The following is a 16497-nucleotide window of genomic DNA, read 5'->3' on the forward strand; positions in this document are numbered from 1 at the left end:
GGTACATTGAGTAAAATAAATGGGCCCAAGGGATTCCAAGGCCCAAGCCATGTATGATTTCCATGGATCCGCTCAAAACAGGGACAATGCGCTCGGAGAAAAATGTTCTTCATTTGCTTCTCCTGAGAAACAACCCCTCCGTCGCGCTGGAATTCGCCACCGGCGGCGGCGGATGACCTAACCCCCTAAATGTTACATCAAAACACTCATACTTTCTCACTCTATCTCGATCTCACACCGTTTCCATTTGATTCCTTTCCCTAAGCCCGAATCGAAGAAAAACCCCAAATAAACCCTAAATTTCCAGATCAAAAGAAATCATAAGATATCGCGAGGGAATCGAAACCTACGAGGGTATGGCTTTAAATCCTGAAGCTCAAAACTAAACTGTGGTGGCGATTCAGGATCCAATCAAAAGAAGAAGCGGAGGATTATTTACCTGCCAGAGTAGCTTCGGCGGCTCTTCAGAAGTGGCGTTTCCTGAAGTACTCCAGAGATTCGTCTCCTCGGGTAATGTGACTCTTGATTCCTTTACTCAAATTACAAAGCATGTTTGGATCTTCTTCTCTTATTCTTCTTCGCTCTGTGATGTTGTTGTAATGTTCTTGTTTTTGATGTGCATATGCAGAGAGTATTACGAATCGTGAGACTCTGAGAGTTAAGATTGATTAATGAAGAAGATTTAGAGTGAAAAAAGCTTGTGCGTGGATGAAGAGTGAAGATTTCAAGGATTTGAAGATTGGATGAAGAGTGAAGATTGTGAAGCAGGAAGATGAAGGTGAAGGATTTGAAGCAGGAAGATGAAGGTGAAGCAAAATGGAGAATGAAGTTTTTTGCAGAAAACGCAGAATCTCAGTATGGTGAGTTTTTATAGCATTCTGAGTTGGTGGTTAGAAATATCCTTGAAATTGATATAAAATTCAGCTCAAATGAACTGTCAGTTAGAAATTAAGATTTAGTTAGTTGTTCAATTCTGCTAAATTCCTCTATTAGGATTAGTTATAGGTTTGTCGAAATTTTTGTTAAGTGATGTTAAATCAGTCAGCTGGGAATGAAATATGGTTAGAGGGAAATGAAAATCCAATTATACCCTGTTGCTGCTAGGTTAATTGTTTGCTCCATTTTGTTTTGGATGTTAACTAATTAATTGTACGCACTTGCAGGCTTGCTGTTGTTATCAGTGTTTTGAGGCAATTCTATTTTTGAGATGAATGTTACCACATTGCAAAATGGTTTCGCATGCTGCAGGTTGTTTACTTGCTCATGGTTGATTTGGATTTTGGCCTGCTGTGTAAGCTTGTTATCATGGTATTAAAATGTAATGCTTTGTTTGGTTCTCTTTTACATTGCTTCGTGACTGAACCGTTATGGGATAAAATGGGATGGGCTATTAGAATGAACTACTTGTTATGTTAACGATCAATGTTAGGACTTATTCTGAATTAGGAAGCTAACAATTGTTATGTCAGTAGGTTAACTAAGTTGAAATATGCTGAAATTGAATTGGTTATATGAGGATGAATTGTTTATGTTAGGAAATTGTTAGATTAAAATGGATGAATTGTTGACATTGTGTGTAGGGTATGGTTTGAATCGATTGAATGTTGGCTCATATTTTAGGAACTAAATGGCCATGTTATGTATTAGTTAAATTAAGTTTATTGACTAATTAGAAAATGTTATGTTTTCAAAAAATTGAGATGAGCAATAACAATGGATGTTAGGGATTCAATTATTCATGACTTGCTTGGCTTGATTTTGTGTTGAGAAGTGATATGCATTGAACAAAGTTACGCTTGGTGATCTAATGGTGTTATATGTGTTTTTACAGGTCATGTCATGGCAAATGGATATGATCAAGGATACCAAGACTTGAGGATTAAGATGATGGTTTAGGGATAGATGTTAGATTGTGTAATTCTCTTGATCATGTAATAGTAGTTGTATAAGGAATTTTAAGAGTTTGAAACATACGAAGATGCTCCTTATGTGAAACCAAATTGGTTTTTAAAATTGTATTTGAGTTGGTTTTGAAGAAAGTTTCTAAAGTTTGTTTTAAGTATGGATCCATATGTTAATTGCAAATTAAATGGATATCTGTAGAGTCAAATGAGTTAAATGCTTGGTTTGAAATGGGAAATTGTATTGAAAATTTATTTGAATTAAAAACTGTGATTGAAAAAGTCTTGGACATTATTGTAAAATATGATTTAACCATGAATGTGGATTTATGGTGAATTAGTTATGATTTTGAATAATATTAAAAAAAGGTCAAAATGTTAATTAAGAGTTAACTTGAAATGGTTTGAAATTGATTTCAAAATATTAGTTGAAATGTTAATGGAAATTGAAAGTGAGTTTAACATGGTGCATACATGAACAAGAACATGGAAGCTTTTAACACCTTGGTTTCTCGTGACTTTATTGATGTGAGTAGAAACAAATTAGTAGAAAGGAACATAATTGATGCCATCAAACTTGATATGGAAATGGTATATAAACAAGCCAAGTTGAGTTTAGAAAGACTATATATGGAATTGTTGACTTTGGTTAACTAGTTGACAAAAAAGTCAATTGGGAGGCACAAATTAGGGTATGAGGTAGTCCTCAAGTGATCAGATAACCACAAATGATAGGACAACAACAAGGATTAGGATTTCAGATGGATAAATGAGGGTCATGATGTGATTTCCAAGACTCAAGACATAAGAGAGCATGAGGTCAGGGTTTGCATTCCATGTGGTGAGCAATCCACCATTCCTCAAACAAAACCCTAGTTTGAACCAGTAAGCAACTTTGAATCTATTGCTGCTTGTATTAACATGAATGCATGATGCATGTGAATGAGACATGGATGAGTATAGATGGGTCTCAAGTCATAGGTTGAATGAAAAGATGAAAAGGGGAGGACAAATTTTGGGGTACGACAGTTATCACTCTTCTTTTCATCTCCCATCATTAGTTCTATGAACTACGGAACTCTAAATTCCTTATTGCACTATAAGGATACGTAGGCATGAGGGCCCTAATCCTCTCCAAGCACTCTATTTATTCCCTTTATTTCCCTTTATCCTTTTGTGAGAAACCTTTAGATATAACATTCATTCGAGCTTAGAACAATCAAAACGGTTTCTGTTGAGTACAATGAAAGTGGGGTGTGTTAATACCTTCTTGTTGCATAACCGACTTCCTTACCCATTTTCTCTTCCCCCGGGTTTTATCAATGTTTTCCCTTCCCTTTGGGAATAAATCAAGTTTGATGGCGACTCTGTTGTACCTTCGAGCGTGTGATGCGTTCGGGTATATTTTCGCTAGCTTCACATATCTACTGTAATTGTCGGTAAATGTGATGAAATTTTCAAAACTTCTTATGGATGGTGTGTTCATTGGTCCATATACATCAGCATGTATGAGGGCCAAAAGATCACCAGCCCTTTCACCTTTTTTATGAAATGGGACTTTGTCATATTTCCAAGTAATCCAAGAGTCCATCTTTATGGAGTTTGGAAATATATTTCTTATTTATGTGACCTAAGCGACAATGTCAAAGGTAAGTCAGATTAACTTATTAGATTTCATCATTTTAGCATTAATGTCATAAATTATCATTTCAAGATCAAGGACATATAATACCTGTTCATTTATGCAGTAGCATAAAATATATCATTTAAATAAATAAAGCAACAATTGATATTTATTATAAATGAAAAATCAAACTTGTCCAAACAAGAAACAAAAATAATATTTCTGCTAATTGCAAGTACATAATATCAGTTCTCTAAGTGAATTAGTAAGCCACTAGGTAAAGTCAATACATAAGTTCCTACAGCTAAAGTAACAACCTTTGCTCTATTTATAACTCGTAGATCAACTTCACCTTTTTCTAATTCTCTACTCCTTTTTAGCCCTTGCACATTAGTACAAATGTGAGAACCACATTCAATATATTCAATAATCATGATAAAAAAGTAGATAAATTTATTTCTGTAACAAAAATATCTTAACGTGAAGTATCTATTGATACGTCTCGTGATTGTATATAGAATATAGTCTATCGGGTACTTGACTGCAAGTGCACAGTCCAGTCGTTTTAGTTTTAAAAGATATCGAACCCACAGGGACCGATGGTCAAACTAATGCTACTGACGTTACTATGTTTAGCTAAGGGAATGATTTTTAGAAGTTTGGTTGCAGAAAATTAAATCTAAGGGAAGTTAAGTTTTAAGAAAGTATTAATAGGAGGAATCAGTATGCAACGCATTAATCGTCAGGGATTCGATAAGTCACCGGTGTATAATTTAAATACCAAATATCTTTCAGTAGAAAATACTTATTTAAAAGGCTTATTCTCACACTCTCGTGGTTGTTGATTCGGCATATACCTTTAAGTCAGAATGTACGCTCTCGTTGTCCCATTTGAAGTTAAAAATACTTTTTGAAAATAGATAAGTTCTAATTGCTTTTAAAGTGCTCTCGCTGTTTTTAAAGTCAATGCCTAGTTTTTACTATCCAGTTCGAGCCTCACGCTCTCGCGATTGTTGGATCTCACCTTAGTTAATTTCCCACTCTCGTGGCAAAATCGTATTAAATAGCTTCTAACTTTTGGGAAAAAGTTAATTAAAAACCACAGTCGAAAAGATTGTTTGAGATAAGAAGTTTTCACCGATTATAATTAAATCCCGTCTAATTAAATTGTTACATACCGATACCGGTAGTTTAGCCGGACATGTTAAATAACGCAAACACAGACGGGCATAAACAAATTAACAGTGCAGCAAACATAATTATAATAATAACAGAGCAATAATAATAATAATTGAATAAAAACCTGGCAATTGGATTAACAGAGTACGTCGAATCTTGGAGTACTTGAGCAGTCCTCCACAGGTCGGTAGGATTCTGCTTCTTCGATACAATTGCTTACTAACTTAAATAAAGTGTAGTAGTTCCCCAGTGTAGGAAACTACTACTTTGGCTAACTAAAAAACGGAAAAGGAAGGGGAAAACGGAAATTCTAAACGGAATGGTAACTGACTTTCGGAAAGGGAAAACAAATGTTCCTGAAAGAAAATAACACTAAAAAGCTAAAAGGCTGTAGAAAATAAATTGCAGAGGGAGAGTAGCCGTTTTTCCGTTTCCAACTTCTGTCCTGACAGTTACTGGGTATTCAAGTAAAACATTAAAGATACAGTGACGACACAAGCAATAAGCATTAACGTAGATCTCTCCTTTGTAAAAGCCAGTTCGAATCATGCCATTATAGCTCAACCTAGTGTCTCTCGTTCCTATTTCACCCGGTTTCGTTCTAGCGCAATCACATTAAGCCCTTTGCCTTCGCACGCACTTAGTGAAGTAGCCGGTTAGTGACTTTGATCCTTTTCTTAGCACGGGGTCTGGTACACTAGTGCGGTACCCCTTTATATATCCCCTTTTTGAAGGTTATGGGGGATCGAACCGTAGTTCGCCCTATCGAGTCCAGTACCAGGTACCTCTGAACCAACCAGCCGGGTATTTCTGTTCCTTCCTTTTGTATATCTTGCAACCGTTTGTATGGTTCATGTATCGATTTCATGATAGCAAAAGTATGAAGAATTTTCTTTAATTCGTAGGCATCAAACACTTATATTAATCGGCTCTTCACGTGGTTTGTGCTTGAGACGGTGCTGACTGCTAGTATAAACTACTAGGGGTTACTCTAGAACAGAGACTTAAGGTATCGGTATAATGGGTATTCAAACTGATCTTGCAGAAGTGAGGGATCTAAGGTGTCGGGACGGTATCAATCTTGTTAGATTTTTCTCATTTTCCTAACAGAACATCTATAAGACAACCTATATACTCGTAGGGTATGCATTTAATCTTAAGGACAAAAAATTTTGTTATGCCAAATTATGTATAAATGATTGAATGATGGTAACGATTTAATAAGGATAATTTTTTTTTTTTGTATTGGCTAAAAATAGAAACAAGTAAAGGAAAGATAAGGATTTCCTCCCACATTTAAATAAAGCATTGTCCCTAATGCGACAATATAAAGTAAAAGGGAAGAAACATAAAGATAACTACTCGCCATCACGCTATTGGCCTCTGCGTGCTCTGGCTCTTGCTTGTGCACGCTCACCTCTTCCTCGCTGGGTAGGATCCAATCCCACATGCTGAGTGTACTCTTGGATGGCATCTACGCGAATGTCAAGGCACTCATCTGGTCTGAAAGCTCTGCCATCCCCTGGTCGTGCCAGTTTGCATAGTCGTGCTGATCCCGCTGTATCTGCTGGATTGCTTGCATTATTTCCGTCTGGCGTTCTTCCATCCTCTGGTTGTGTCGCAACATCTCAGCGTAGATGTTTTCCATGGTGGCGGGTCGTCGCTCGTTTCTTTGCTGGCCTCGGGAAGATGTCTCTGCAGCGTACTCCAGAGGTGGCTGTGGCATGCCTCGGTCAAGTTCTTCCTCGACTTCATCTGCTCCATTATTAGGATTTCCTTCATTTTCCTCAGGGGCGTCCAGATCAAAAATCCAATTTTCCATATTCTGCGGATCTGTTCGGTTCCTGTTGGGCATGATGATGCTTCGAACTATTTTGTTTCTAATCACAGGATGATACTTCCCGTCGTCTCTGGCCTTGATGAGGTGTGAAGCACGACAATTGTCGATGTCGAGGAACTCGGTTGGCAAGGCTGGCAAGTCGGCGAGCCTATCTCCTAGATTCAGGCCTAGTGCTATGGAGGTGATGATTCCCCCAAAACAAAACGCCTGGCTGCCTCTCATGTAAGCAGCCTGAATGTTGTCTAATAGGAATGAAGTGACATTGAACGCGATCGGGGTGAACACACAGTGGAGAAGGAAGAGTTCCTTGGAGTTTACCTTGTGATTGATGACTCTTCCGAAAACCGTGTGCCCCAGAACTCGGTGGAAATATCTAATAGCTGGGTTGTGAATGTAAGTTGCGTTGAGCGTATCCCAGCTTGTGGCGTTCATGTTAGTGAGGCTATGCCACACTCCAAATGCTATCTCTGACCATCCGTCAGGGATACAGCAGTGAAATCCCTCTCCATGTCGGAAGCCAAGCATTCACGCTATCTGAGTTTGGTTTAGGGAATACTCGGTACCGAACATTCTGAATGTGGCGACTCCGGTGAGAAACTGAGTTGCGCCAGAGGGGGTAATGTAGGAGAAGGAACTCAGGAATTCCAGAGTCAGCGCCTCATAAGTTGGTTGCGGTGTGGTGCAAAGCTGTGTTAAGCCGGAGTTTTCAGCATCCAACCCACGCCATCTAAAAGTCTCAGCTCCGTCAGACATTCGTTATCAACATACCTCATAGCTTGGACTGAACATTGATAGAATTTTAGGTAGTTGTCTCTTTGGTGCTCACCGGCTTCTCCAATTCTGAATACGACAGTTGAGAGGTCGGGAGCAACTCTCTCTTGACGGGCCATTGGTGAGGTTTATGAAAATATAGGTGTTGGTGGGAGAGGTGGATATCGTGAGTTACACGCTTCTCGCTTAAAAGGATGTAAAAAATTGAATAATGGAGAGAATAGTGGTGTGAGTAGGATGATTTGATGAGGAAGAAGAGAGGAAGTGTGCCTGTATTTATAGGTGCGCTCTCTGGTTTCGTGACGGTTGTCACAGGGGTGTGACGGTCGTCACGCGTAACGGGTGTGTAACGGTCGTCTGCAACGGTCAACTATGCATAACGGTCATCTGCATGATGTGTGACGAGCGTGGTGGATCTGTGACGGTCGTCACGTCTGCGAGATGGGCGTCACACTATATGTGACGGTCGTCACACGCTTGTTTGCAAATTTTCTCATTAAATGTTGCAGCAGTTTAATACAGTATAATATAATGACTGAGAAATTGAATTTAGAAGCATAAATAAATAAATAAATAAATATAGAAGCATAAATAAATAAATATAGAAGCATAAATAAATAAATAGCAATGTTATTAAATTAAAAAATTAAAATTAAATGTAATATAAGAAATAATAACAATAAAAGAGCAATAAATAAAAGCAATAAAATATGCTCCTTCCCCACACAAAACATAGCAGTGTCCTCATTGCTTAGCATGAGTAGGAGAGATCAGTGGTCAGTGAAATCAGCCATGGGTCTATCCCAATGTAGCTATAGCCTGGTTCAATGATCAAACTGTTCGACGGCGACATCCATTAGGCCTAAGACATCAAGGAGCATGATCTTTATCTCTTCTTTCATAGTTGTGATGTCAGAATGGAAATCATTCAGATGGGTAAGAAGCATGGCAAGATTATCTGCATAGGATGGAAGTTCCGGTTCATCTATGTTATAGTAGTTTGGAGGTGTTTCAGGGTCAGATTCATCAACATGGATATGGTCATTGAAATACTTATATATAGGCGGTGTCTCAGGAGGTGAAGGTAGATCAATTGGGTGTTCATCTAAATCATAAAGCCAGTTATTGCGGTTATGAACACTTGTTCTCTCATGGTTAGGCAGGGTAAATAGTCTGACAACTTCATTGTTAATGAGGTAATCAAAAGTATTCGGCCCAAGGTTTCCTATGATTCTACGGTTAAAGCAAAATTCAATGTCCATGGGTCGAATGTGTCCAAACGGTACATGCTCGTAAAGCGGGAGTCTAAGTCCAATGGCATCAACTATCATGGTTACTAGGCCACCTATTATGATTGGGGTGCGATTGTTCTTTGCAAGGTGAATGAATCTCTCCATCATAAATGTCACAACATTGACATGTCGACCTTGGTCGACACAAAGTAAGATGAAAAGTTCATCTCGTGACACTATGGTGTTGCTCTCTTCCTTTCCAAACAGGGTATGGGCTAGTATTTTATGGAAGTAGCGGATAGCAGGGTTGTGGATCATTTGGGAGTGCATCTCGTTTGGGTTAGGGTGGTAATCTCCAGTTAAACTACCCCAAAAGTAATCTAGGTCGATGTCATCGATTAATTCCTCCTGGTGGGTAGTGAAAACAAATGGGCCACTAGGAAATCCTAGGAGGTCAGCAAGGTCTCTACGGTTATAGGTGAAGTCCATGCTAAACATCCTAAAGGAAATCAACCCTTTGTTAAGACCGTAACCATGCTCGGGGTTGTAAACTAGGGAGCTAAGGAATTCTAGGGTGAGTTCACGGTAAGTGACAAACCTTCTCTTAATAGCAGTATTCTCCCATCCTAACTGGTTAAACATAAACAAGATGTTGTCTCAGATACCTAACCTATCCATGGTAGGTCCATCATAATATATGGATAAAGCCATATCCTTCTGAGCTAAATAATCATAGCGCCTTCTCTGAAATCTGCCTCTGAAAACTGTGTCTACTGGTTGCATGATGAAAGTTAGTAACTAACTAGTTATAAATTCGCATGTTAATCAGTATCCAATGTTTCTAAGTTAGTAACTAGAAGCAACAAATATTACTGCATAGAATCAAGGAAGGGGAGCAAATATACAAATGAAAGTCAAAGAAGGAAAATACTTAGTAACAAAGATAACAAATAAAAGAAAAGGTGGGTTGTCTCCCACTAAGCACTTTGTTTAATGTCGTAAGTTCGACAGTAATGTTGCAATGTACTAGTTTCGGGGTTGAGCAGGCAGCTCTATAAGTCTTAGACTGTTTGAATAGTCTCTATTGTCAATATTATGATAATGTTTTAATCGCTGCCCGTTTACCATAAATGGTTCACTATTCCGACCTTTGATTTCTATCACACCGCTTTTAAGGACTTTTGTGATTTCGAAAGGGCCTGACCACCTAGATTTAAGTTTTCCTGGAAAAAGCTTAAGTCTTGAATTAAATAGTAGTACTATGTCACCGACATTAAACTCTTTCCTAGATATACATTTGTCGTGCCATCTTTTGGTTCGCTCTTTGTATATCCTGGCATTCTCATAGGCGTCTAGTCGAAGTTCTTCCAATTCGTGAATGTCCAAAATTCGTTTCTCACCTGCGGAAGTGTAATTTATATTTAGGGTCTTAATTTCCCAGTAAGCTTTGTGTTCTAGTTCCACAGGGAGATGACATGATTTACCGTAGACTAATTTAAAGGGTGTGGTCCCTATTGGGGTTTTGTAAGCTGTCCTATAGGCCCACAGAGCTTCGTTTAGTTTAGATGACCAGTCTTTTCTGGATATTCCGACAGTCTTTTCTAGAATTTGTTTGATCTCTCGATTCGAAACTTCGACTTGTCCACTAGTTTGTGGGTGATAAGGTGTTGCTACACGGTGTCGGACTCCATACTTCAGAAGAAGTTTTCCAAAGATGTTTGATATGAAATGGGAGCCACCGTCACTAACTACTAATTTTGGCACATCAAATCTAGGAAAGATGATGTTCTTGAACAACTTAATCACTACTCGTGTGTCATTTGTCGGAGAAGCTACAACCTCGATCCATTTTGAAATATAATTGACACCGACGAGTATGTACTTGTTACCAAAAGAAGGTGGGAATGGTCCCATGAAGTCAATCCCCCACACATCGAAAACTTCTACTTCTAAGATTCCTGTTTGTGGCATTTCATCGCGTCTTGAGATGTTACCAGTGCGTTGGCACCGGTCGTATTTTATAACCGCATTATGAACATCTTTCCATAGAGTAGAACAAAAGAGGCCCGATTGTAGGATCTTAGTACAGGTCTTTGAGGTACTTGCGTTCCCTTCATAGGGAACGGAATGGGAATGAGAGATTATGTCGTCTATTTCATCCTCAGGAACACATCGACGGAAAATACCGTCGGAACCTCTTTTGAAAAGCAGAGGTTCATCCCAGTAGTATTATTTTAGAACATGAAAGAATTTCTTCTTTTGTTGGTAAGATAGGTTCGGTGGAAGCACTCCAACAGCTAGGTAGTTGACAAAATCAGCATACCATGGCAAAGTTGCATTCGCATGAATTTCTTCCACGGGTTCTTCTATTCCGGTATCATTTATTGTTAATTCAGACATGTTGCTTTCCATTTGGGCTATGAGTCGTTCGTAAGGGAAATCATCATTGATTGGAATTTGTTCAGGTTTATTCCCTTCGATTCGTGATAAGTGGTCTGCTACTACGTTTTCAGTACCTTTCTTATCTTTTATCTCTAAGTCAAATTCTTGTAAGAGTAGGATCCATCTTAAAAGTCTTGGTTTGGCATCCTTCTTACTTAGCAGATATCTAATAGCAGCGTGGTCAGTATAGATAATAATTTTCGCCCCTACTAAGTAGGAATGGAACTTGTCCAAGGCAAACACAACGGCTAAAAGTTCCTTTTCAGTGGTGGCGTAGTTCATTTGGGATGGATCTAGTGTTCTATTTGTGTAGTAGATAGCATGAAGTTTCCTATCCTTTCTTTGTCCCAGTACTGCGCCTACGGCGTAATCACTCGCATCACACATGATTTCGAAAGGTAATCTCCAGTCAGGTGGTTGCATTATGGGTGCGGTGATTAAAGATGTTTTTAATTGGTTGAACACTGTTAAACATTTTTCATCAAAGATAAAATCAACGTCTTTCATTAATAAACTCGTAAGTGGCCTGGTAATTTTTTAGAAATCTTTGATGAAACATCGGTAGAAACCGACGTGTCCTAAAAAGCTTCGTATTTCTCGTACGGTTTTCGGAGGTTGAAGGTTCTCAATGATTTCAATCTTGGCTTTGTCTACTTCAATTCCTTTATCAGATACTACGTGACCTAACACGATTCCTTGTTGGACCATGAAATGGCATTTCTCCCAGTTTAAAATGAGATTCACCTTTACGCATCTTTCAAGTACCATTTCAAGGTTTGACAGACATCCTTCGAAACTCTGCCCATAAACAGAAAAGTCGTCCATAAAGACTTCAATAATGTCGTCTATAAAATCAGCGAAGATTGCCATCATGCATCTTTGGAATGTTGCGGGAGCGTTGCATACTCTGAATCGCATTCGTCGGTAAGCGAATGTACCATAAGGGCATGTGAAGGTTATCTTTTCTTGGTTGTCAGGATGGATTGGAATCTGAAAGAATCCTGAATAACCGTCTAGATAGCAGAAGTGAGAATGCTTAGCCAATCGTTCAAGCATTTGGTCAATGAAAGGTAGAGGAAAATGGTCTTTCCGAGTGGCTTTGTTTAGTTTTCTATAATCGATGCACATTCTACTTCCGATCACAACTCTTTATGCTATAGATTCGCCCTTCTCATTCTTAACAACTGTAACACCCCTTTTCTTGGGTACTACATGAACGGGGCTAACCCATTGACTATCGAAGATCGGGTATATGATTCCAGCATCTAGTAACTTCTTTACTTCGTCCTTGACTACCGTAGTTAAGATTGGGTTGATCCTTCTCTGGTGTTCTCTAGAGGTTTTACAATCTTCCTCCAGCATAATGCGATGCATACAGATAGAAGGACTTATTCCTTTTAGGTCGGCGATGTTGTATCCTAACGCAGTTGGATATTTTCTTAACACATCTAGTAACTTTTCAGTTTCCATCTGTCCCAAGTCAGCGTTGACTATTACTGGTCTTTTGAGTTCAGTGTCTAGGAATTCTTATCTTAGGTTCTTTGGTAGTGCTTTTAATTCCAAGTCAGGTTTCTTTGGGTATGGCACGTGGTTAGGCGTAAGTGCTAAGCATTCGCTTAGATTGTCATTTTGGATGGATCATGCCAATTATCGTCTTCAAAGATTTGAGGGATTTGGATTTTCATTATATCAGAGTATATGGTTTCTTGCATCTCCATCTCTCTTACGCACTCGTCTATGACATCAAGTAGATAACAGGTATCGTCTATGGATGGCGCTTGTAAGAATTGTGTTAAGATGAATTCAGCCTTTTCCTCTCCAACTTCGAATGTTAGCTTACCTCTATTTAGGTCTATTATAGCTCTGGCGGTAGCTAAGAATGGCCTTCCTAATATAATAGGTGTACTGGCATCTTCTTTGATGTCCATGATTATGAAGTCTGTAGGAATGTAAAATTGTCCTACACGTACGGGGACATTCTCTAGTATACCAACAAGATATTTGATTGAGCGGTCATCTAATTGAACAAACATCTTGGTTGGTCTTAATTCTCCCATATTGAGCCTTTTACAGATGGTTAATGGCATTATACTAATGCTGGCTCCTAGATCGCATAGAGCTTTGTCTACGACAAATTTTCCAATGACATAAGGTATGGAAAAACTACCTGGGTCTTTTAGTTTGGGAGGCATGTTATTCTGGATTATTGCGCTACATTCAGCAGTAAGTGTAACTGTTTTGTTATCCTCGATTTTTTTCTTATTGGATAGGATCTCCTTAAGAAATTTGGCATATGAGGGCATCTGTGTGATGGCTTTTGTAAAGGGAATTGTAATGTTTAGTTGCTTCAGAAGTTCAACAAATTTCCTAATTTGCCCTGCAGTTTTAGAACTTGCGAGCCTTTGAGGATACAGAATGGGTGGTTTATAAGGAGGTGGAGGCATATAAGGTTTTTCTTTCTCTTCGGCCTCTCGGGTATTATCTTCTATTTCCTTCGGTTCACTTACCTGCTCAGTTGAGGTTTTGTCTGGTTTTTGGTACATGGCAGGGTTTTGGAGTCTTGGATCTACGGGCCCGTCTATTTCTTTTCCACTCCTCAGTATAACGGCATTTACATGTCCTTTTGGATTAGGTTGCAGCTGTCCAGGAAATGTTCCAGCTGGAGCGGTTGTAGATTCTTGTTGTTGAGCCACTTGTGAAATCTGTGTTTCAAGCATTTTATTGTGGGTGGCTAAGGCGTCTACTTTGCTCGCTAGTATGTATGTTTTGGTTCAAGAAGTCTTCGGTTGTCTGAGCTTGGGTAGCTATGAAGCTTTCCATCATTAGTTCGAGGTTTGACATCCTAGGCATGTTAGGAGCATTATTAGCTGACTTTTGATGTCCAAGTGGAACAACTAGTTCTTGGCCAGGTGCATACTGGGCATTGTTATTCTTATACGAAAAATTAGGATGGTTTTTCCAACCTGGGTTGTAGGTATTCAAATAAGGATTTCCTTGTGCGTAATTTACTTGATCGGTTGGGACACCTGCTAATATCTGACATTCTGGTGTAGTGTGTCCAGGGTTTCCACATAACTCACAGTTTGGAGTCACGGCAGCCACGGTGGCTGCGGGTGGTATGGTCAAGTTGTCTAACTTTTGAGCAAGGGCATCTACCTCGGCATGGACATGGTCAAGGCTACTGATTTTGTACATTCCATTCTTTGTTTGGGACTTTTCTACTGGAGTTCTTTCACCTCCCCATTGGCAATGGTTTTGGGCAATGTTTTCAATGAGTTGATAGGCTTCGTTGTATGGCTTGTCCATAAGTGCACCGCCTCCGGCAGCGTCTACTGTCAGTCTTGTGTTATACAGAAGCCCATTGTAAAACAAGTGAATGATCACCCAGTCTTCGAGACCGTTATGTGGACATATCCTCATCATGTCTTTGTATCTCTCCCACGCGTCGTATAGAGATTCTACATCTTTTTGTCGAAATCCATTGATTTGAGCTCTCAGCATAGTAGTTTTGCTCGGCGGAAAATATCGGGATAAGAAAACGTTCTTCAGTTCTTCCCGTGTTGTAACTGAGTTGGATGGCAAGGATTGCAACCAAGCCCAAGCTCTGTCTCTTAGTAAGAAAGGAAAGAGGCGTAGTCTTATCGCATCTTGAGATACACCATTCGCCTTTACAGTGTCTGCGTACTGCACAAACTTGGTCAGGTGTTCATTAGGGTCGTCCATAGGATTTCCAGCAAATTGATGTCGTTGGACTGCTGATAGTAATGAGGGTTTCAGCTCGAAATCGTTTCGATTGATAGGGGGGAAGCAATGCTGTTGTGAGGTCCTTGTTGGGACGGGGTAACGTAGAATTTAAGAGGACGATTATGTGGTCCTTCTTCAGCCATGGTTGGCTTTTTGTCTTGTTTAGTAGGAAAGAAGATATCAAGAATATCGTACCTTTGTTGGTACTCTAGTATTCAGCGTCTTATACATAAGAAACACTCTAGTTCAGCGATTGGTGGTGCTAAGTTATCGCCTTGTGAGCGAGTACTTGGCATACAATCGGGGGAAATAAGGGAAAGAAGATTAGTTTTTCTTTTTACCTTAGTCTATACCGTGCAACGAAAGAATCACACTATTTGACTAAATCAGGTCCCCGACAACGGCGCCAAAAACTTGATATGTCTCGTGACTGTATATAGAATATAGTCTATCGGGTACTTGACTGCAAGTGCACAGTCCAGTCGTTTTAGTTTTAAAAGATATCGAACCCACAGAGATCGATGGTCAAACTAATGCTACTGACGTTACTATGTTTAGCTAAGGGAATGAGTTTTAGAAGTTTGGTTGCAGAAAATTAAATCTAAGGGAAGTTAAGTTTTAAGAAAGTATTAATAGAAGGAATCAGTATGCAACGCATTAACCGTCAGGGATTCGATAAGTCACCGGTGTATAATTTAAATACCAAATATCTTTTAGTAGAAAATACTTATTTAAAAAGCTTATTCTCACACTCTCGTGGTTGTTGATTCGGCCTATACCTTTAAGTCAGAATGTACGCTCTCGCTGTCCCATTTGAAGTTAAAAATACTTTATGAAAATAGATAAGTTCTAATTGCTTTTAAAGTGCTCTCGCTGTTTTTAAAATCAATGCCTAGTTTTTACTATCCAGTTCGAGCCTCACGCTCTCGCGATTGTTGGATCTCACCTTAGTTAATTTCCCACTCTCGTGGCAAAATCGTTAAATAACTTCTCACTTTTGTGACAAAGTTAATTAAATTAAAATAAAAAACCACATCCGAAAAGATTGTTTGAGATAAGAAGTTTTCACCGATTATTATTAAATCCCGTCTAATTAAATTGTTACATACCGACACCGGTAGTTTAGTCGGACATGTTAAATAACGCAAACACAGACGAGCATAAATAGATTAATAGTGCAGCAAATATAATTATAATAATAACAGAGCAATAATAATAATAATAATAATTGAATAAAAACCTGGCAATTGGATTAACAGAGTACGTTGAATCTTGGAGTACTTGAGCATTCCTCCACAGGTCGGTAGGATTCTGCTTCTTCGATACAATTGCTTACTAAATTAAATAAAGTGTAGTAGTTCCCCAGTGTAGGAAACTACTTCTTTGGCTAACTGAAAAACGGAAAGGGAAGGGGAAAATAGAAATTCTAAACGGAATGGTAACTGACTTTTGGAAAGGGAAAACAAATGTTCCTGAAAGAAAATAACACTAAAAAGCTAAAAGGTTGTAGAAAATAAATTGCAGAGGGAGAGTAGCCGTTTTTCCGTTTCCAACTTCTGTCATTTTTATATCTCTTGGTAGGTCATGGCAGTTGAGAGAAACAAGGCATGACTCGGTTGAGTGAGAAATCCACGGGAAAGTGGTTCTGTTCCTAGAATTTAGGCACATTTTGGTTGCTTCTGTTGACTGCTTCAAGCGTTAATTCTGGCCGTGTGACGCTCGTTATGGGCATGCGACGGTCGTCACAGGCTGGGCGTGCCGGTC

At 39.1% G+C, this 16497-nt stretch overlaps 1 long non-coding RNA gene and 1 other non-coding gene across 3 annotated transcripts; both read left to right on the forward strand.

Moving 5' to 3' along the window:
- The first annotated feature begins 80 nt into the window (after nt 1-80).
- LOC127085185 (uncharacterized) lies at nt 81-2059 on the forward strand. 2 transcript variants are annotated; one of them, XR_007788988.1, is made up of 4 exons: nt 81-510; nt 629-860; nt 1164-1318; nt 1832-2059. It is a non-coding gene; the product is annotated as an uncharacterized LOC127085185 (long non-coding RNA). The 2 variants fall into 2 exon arrangements; XR_007788989.1 differs by having other exon boundaries at nt 82-510; nt 1164-1248.
- Nucleotides 2060-14383: 12324 nt separating this feature from the next.
- LOC127089480 (small nucleolar RNA R71) lies at nt 14384-14490 on the forward strand. The gene has a single exon (XR_007791068.1). It is a non-coding gene; the product is annotated as a small nucleolar RNA R71 (small nucleolar RNA).
- The last annotated feature ends 2007 nt before the right edge of the window (nt 14491-16497 follow it).

Source organism: Lathyrus oleraceus, chromosome 5, assembly GCF_024323335.1.
Source record: "Lathyrus oleraceus cultivar Zhongwan6 chromosome 5, CAAS_Psat_ZW6_1.0, whole genome shotgun sequence".
NCBI lineage: Eukaryota > Viridiplantae > Streptophyta > Magnoliopsida > Fabales > Fabaceae > Lathyrus > Lathyrus oleraceus.